The sequence below is a fragment of the Triticum aestivum genome, chromosome 5A (assembly GCF_018294505.1).
Source record: "Triticum aestivum cultivar Chinese Spring chromosome 5A, IWGSC CS RefSeq v2.1, whole genome shotgun sequence".
NCBI lineage: Eukaryota > Viridiplantae > Streptophyta > Magnoliopsida > Poales > Poaceae > Triticum > Triticum aestivum.
In genome coordinates this window covers 488,827,648-488,834,097 of record NC_057806.1, presented here as the reverse complement: position 1 = coordinate 488,834,097, position 6,450 = coordinate 488,827,648, and positions in this window count along the sequence as shown.

The window sequence follows — 6,450 nt, the reverse complement described above, 5'->3', positions numbered from 1 at the left end:
TTATTACAATAAATGTGGCTTAAGGCCATCTAATTACGATAACAACATAAGGCTTGGAAGATAAAGTGAGTCCATCAACTCCAACGGCATAGCTGAGTGCATGACAACGACCTAGCGCACCTTACTCTTCGTCTGAAAAGTCTGCAACATGATACGTTGTAGCCCGAAAATGGGTTAGCACATGGAATATGCTGGCAATGTAACACAATACACAGTAGGGTAATGAACAGAATAAAAGCTATCACTACATGCATATATGGCTAGTGGAGGCTCTATGGTTATAGTGTTTTGCGAAAAGCCAATTTTTCCCTACAACAAAGGAATATAATTTGTTTAACTATCATGGTAGTTGTTAAACATTGAGAAGGTTCCTCCAACTCAATCCCAATTAAGTAGTATTTACAACCCAACAAATTAATTTAGAGTGATGAGATCAACATGATAATCCAAGAACCAGATACTCAAGATGTCCATAATCGGGGACACGGCTAACCATGATTAGTTTGTACACTCTGCAGAGGTTTGCGCATTTTTTCCCACAAGAATCGATCTCCTCTGTTGAATTTCTCGCACTTCATGGTGTTTGAGAAACGGATGACCGAGACACAGTCTTTCAGAGGCATTAACTCTTTACTCTGGGTGGACAGTTACACCTACTTTCCCCTACATTTGCTAGCCCACCACTGAAAGTGGTCATGCAACATACTCAACTATGTTAGAGCCCATAATGGCTTGTGGCTGCATGCGTAAGTTTCTAGCATGAATAATCTTATGATCCCTTTGAGCCTGGGTGGCGAACCATAGGATGATCACACAGGTACTCCAGGATATCCTAGGACAACACTGGATTCTCCAGGTGCCCGCAACCAATCCACCCAGATGTGTATTTAAGTAGCCACCTTAAGTTAACCATTAATTAACAATCTCACATCTGTCATGGATCACTCAAACCCGACCCACGTCTACAAGCATAGCATGGCAATATAAGCATAACGTAGAAGTAACTCCCAAGGGTTTGATAATAAAAAGGACAATAGGTTCTACCTCAACATCTACTTCCCAAAACCCACATGTTAAGGATCCTACTCATGCAATGTTTGAGGGTTGAGCTAATGCATAAAAACTGGGTAATAAAGGGGTATGATCAAAGTGTTACTTGCCTTGCTGATGATCCGCAAAACCTAGAGACTCGTAGTAGCACGCTGCGCACTCCGGGAATTCTATCGCAAACAAACAATAGCATACATAAGCAATGAAGCAAAGATGCACGGGTAAAACTCAAATAAGAAGATCAAACCTGAAAGTTCAACTAAAGAGTTTCAATGTGCAAAAATAATCAATCGAATCAAAGCTACGGAACTGAAACTACGGTCAAAAGAACTTTGAATTCAAATCTGCTTGGAACCAAATTTTAAATTGTCAAAACCTTGTTCAAGTGGATTAAACATAAAGAGGGGCTCGAGACGAAGAGTTTGGCATTGGTTTCACTGGATTTGGACAAACGCTTTAGAAAGGGCGAGGGTTTGAAGTTTAGGGGCTAATCTGTGATAAAAATAATCACAGATAGGTCCCTGGTCGAAAAATAAAATAAAAAGAGAAAGCTAACTAACGAACGTTCACTGTCTGAACCTAACCGCCGAACATCATTCATTAAAATGAACGAACGGACGAACATCCGCTAAATAACTAAACCGAAAAAACAAAAAAAACAGATCTTCATGATTGTTCTTTAATAGATTGTATTACCTTGTTGCAATCCATGTTGAATTCTCCTCATGCTTATAATCAAAACAAAGCTTTTACTAAACGTATCATTGATGGTATGATGCAATCTTTTGAAGAAAAGCTTGAATTGAAAGTTTCTATCCCTAGAAAACTTTATGATGAGTGGGAACCTACTATTAGTATTAAAATTTAAGATTATGAGTGTTATGCTTTGTGTGAATTGGGTGCTAATGTTTCCACGATTCCGAAACTTTATGTGATGTGTTAGGTTTCCATGAATTTGATGATTGTTCTTTAAATTTGCATCTTGCAGATTCCACTATTAAGAAACTATGGGAAGAATTGATGATGTTCTTATTGTTGCTAATAGGAATTATGTGCCCGTAGATTTCATTGTTTTGATATATATTACAATCCTACATGTCCTATTATTCTTGGTAGACCTTTCCTTAGAATGATTGGTGTAACTATTGATATGAAAGAAGGAAACATTAGATTTCAATTTCCATTAAGTAAAGGCATGGAACACTTCCCTGGAAAGAAAATTAAATTGCCTTATGAATCTATTATGAGAGCCACTTATGGATTGCATGCCAAAGATGATAATACTTAGATCCATTCGTGTTTTTATGCCTAGCTAGGAGCGTTAAACAATAGCGCTTGTTGGCAGGAAACCCAATTTTATTTTTGTTCTTGCTTTTTAGGTCCTGTTTTGCAATAAATATTTCATATAGCCTCTGGTTATATGTGGTTTTGTGTTTTATTTAGTGTTTGTGCCAAATAAGTCCTTTGGGATAGCTTACAGTGATAGTTGATTTGGTCCTGCTGAAAAACAGAAACTTTTGCGACCAGGAGATTAGTCTTAATTTTTTACAGAAGCGTGATAAAATACTGATTCTTTTTCCAGAGGATTAAAAAACAAATTTCCAGGACTTCCTAATTTCTCAGGATTTTTGGAGTTACAGAAGTATTCTAAATATCCAGATTGCTACAGACTGTTCTGTTTTGACAGATTCTGTTTTTCACGTGTTGTTTGCTTATTTTGATGCATCTATGGATAGTATCGGGGGGTATGAACCATGGAAAAGTTGGAATACATTAGCTATTACACCAATATAAATAAAGAAAATGAGTTCAAAACAGTACCAAAAGTGGTGATTTATTTTCTTATACTAACGGAGCTTACGAGATTTTCTGTTGGAGTTTTGTGTTGTGAAGTTTTCAAGTTTTGGGTAAGGATTTGATGGGCTATGGAATAAGGTTTGGCAAGAGCCTAAGCTTGGGGATGCCCAAGGCACCCCAAGGTAATATTCAAGGATGTCAAAAACCTAAACTTGGGGATGCCCCGGGAAGGCATCCCCTCTTTCGTCTTCGTCTATCGGTAACTTTACTTGAGGCTATGTTTTTATTCACCACATGATATATGTTTTACTTGGAGCGTTGATACGTCTCCAACGTATCTATAATTTTTGATTGCTCCATGCTATATCATCTACTGTTTTGGACTATATTGGGCTTTATTTTCCACTTTTATATTATTTTTGGGACTAACCTATTAACCGGAGGCCCAGCCCAGAATTGCTATTTTTTTGCCTATTTCAGTGTTTCAAAGAAACGGAATATCAAACGGAGTCCAAACGGAATAAACCTTTCTGGAACATGATTTTCTTCCCGAATATGACCCAGGAGACTTGGACCCTACGCCAAGGAAGCTTCGAGGTGGGCACGAGGTAGGGGGCGCGCCCTATACCCCCAGGCGTGCCCCCACCCTCGTGGGCCCACCGAAGCTCCACCGACGTAGTTCTTCCTCCTATATATACCTACATACCCCCAAACGAACAGATACAGAGCCAAAAACCTAATTCCACCGCCGCAACTTTGTGTATCCATGAGATCCCATCTTGGGGCCTGTTCCGGAGCTCCGCCGAAGAGGGTCGTCATCACGGAGGGCTTCTACATCACCATAGCCTCTCCGATAAAGTGTGAGTAGTTTACCTCAGACCTTCGGGTCCATAGTTATTAGCTAGATGGTTTCTTCTCTCTTTTTGGATCTCAATACAAAGTTCTCCCCCTCTCTTGTGGAGATCTATTCGATGTAATATTCTTCTTTTTGCGGTGTTTTTGTTGAGATCGATGAATTGTGGGTTTATGATCAAGTCTATCTATGAATAATATTTGAATCTTCTCTGAATTCTTTTATGTATGATTGGTTATCTTTGCAAGTCTCTTAGAATTATCTGTTTGGTTTGGCCAACTAGATTGGTAGTTCTTGCCATGGGAGAAGTGCTTAGCTTTGGGTTCGATCTTGCGGTGTCCTTTCCCAGTGACAGAAGCGGCAGCAAGGCACGTATTGCATCATTGCCATCGAGGATAACAAGATGGGGTTTATTTCATATTGCATGAATTTATCTCTCTACATCATGTCATCTTGCTTAAAGTGTTACTCTGTTTTTAACTTAATACTCTAGATGCATGCTGGATAGCGGTCGATGAGTGGAGTAATAGTAGTAGATGCAGAATCGTTTCGGTCTACTTATCACGGACGTGATGCCTATATACATGATCATGCCTAGATATTCTCATAACTATGCTCAATTCTGTCAATTGCTCAACAGTAATTTGTTCACCCACCATAGAATACTTTTGCTCTTGAGAGAAGCCACTAGTGAAACCTATGGCCCCCGGGTCTATTTTCATCATATCAATCTCCATCACTTTAATCTTGCTTTGCTTTTTTACTTTGCCTTTTACTTTTCACTTTGCATCTCTATACCAAAAACACCAAAAACAGTATATCTATCAGATCTCACTCTCGTAAGTGACCGTGAAGGTATTGCCAACCCCTAATCGCGTTGGTTGCGAGTAGCTATCGTTTTGTGCAGGTACGAGGGACTTGAGCGTGGCCTCCTACTGGATTGATACCTTGGTTCTCAAAAATTGAGGGAAATACTTACGCTACTCTACTGCATCATCCTTTCCTCTTCAGGGAAATCCAACACAAGCTCAAGAGGTAGCAAGAAGAATTTCTGGCGCAGTTGCCGGGGAGTCTACGCAAAAAGTTAACATACCAAGTACCCATCATAATCCCTATCTCTCGCATTACATTATTTGCCATTTGCCTCCCGTTTTCCTGTCCCCCACTTCACCCTTGCCGTTTTATTCACCCTCTCTTTCCCAATCTACCCTCTCTTTTCCGCTTGCCTTTTTGTTTGCTCGGGTATTGGATTGCTTGTTTGTCACGATGGCTCAAGATACTACCAAATTGTGTGACTTCACCAATACCAATAATAATGATTTCCTTAGCACTCCGATTGCTCCTCTTGCCAATACTGAATCTTGTGAAATCAATACTGCTTTATTGAATCTTGTTATGAAAGATCAATTCGCCGGCCTTCCTAGTGAAGATGCCGCTACTCATCTGAATAGCTTCGTTGATTTATGTGATATGCAAAAGAAAAAAGATGTCAATAATGATGTCGTTAAATTGAAACTATTTCCTTTTTCGCTCAGAGATCGTGCTAAAGCTTGGTTTTCGTCTTTGCCTAAAAATAGTATTGATTCTTGGAACAAGTGCAAAGATGCTTTTATCTCTAAGTATTTCCCTCCCGCTAAGATCATCTCTCTTAGAAACGATATTATGAACTTTAAGCAACTTGATCATGAACATGTTGCACAAGCTTGGGAGAGAATGAAATTAATGATACGTAATTGCCCTGCTCATGGTTTGGATTTGTGGATGATCATACAAAAATTTTATGCCGGATTGAATTTTGCTTCTAGAAATCTTTTAGATTCGGCCGCGGGAGGCACTTTTATGGAAATCACTTTAGGAGATGCTACTAAACTCCTAGATAATATTATGGTTAATTATTCTCAATGGCATACTAAAAGATCTTCTAATAAAAAAGTGCATGCAATAGAAGAAATCAATGTTTTGAGTGGAAAGATGGATGAACTTATGAAATTATTTACTAAGAGTGTTTCTTCTGATCCTAATGTTATGCCTTTGTCTACTTTGATTGAGAATAACAATGAATCTATGGATGTGAATTTTGTTGGTAGGAATAATTTTGGTAACAACGCTTATAGAGGGAATTTTAATCCTAGGCCATATCCTAGCAATCCTTCTAATAATTATGGGAATTCCTACAACAACTCTTATGGAAATTATAATAAGATGCCCTCTGAATTTGATAATAGTGTTAAATAGTTTATGAATTCACAAAAGAATTTTAATGCTTTGCTTGAAGAGAAATTGCTTAAAGTTGATGATTTGGCTAGGAACGTTGATAGAATTTCTCTTGAGATTGATTCTTTAAAGCTTAGATCTATTCCTCCTAAGCTATGATATCAATGAGTCTCTCAAAGCCAAGAGAATTTCCATTGATGAGTGCAAGGAAAGAACCGCTAGGATGCGTGCTTCCAAAGATGCCTTTATTAAAGCGTGTTCTTCCCATTCCTATGAAAATCAAGATGAAGATCAAAAAGTTATTGATGTGTCTCCTATCAAATCTTTGTTTTGCAATATGAATCTTGATGAAACTGAATATGATCTTCCTTTACCTAGAAGGCGTTCTAAAAATTCGGAGTATTTAGATCTTTATGATGAAATTGACGAAAGTGGGATTGAAAGAAATAAAAATCTAGATGTTGCTAAACCCACTATATTGGATTTAAAGGAATTTAATTATGAAAGTTGCTCTTTAATTGATTGTATTTCCTTGT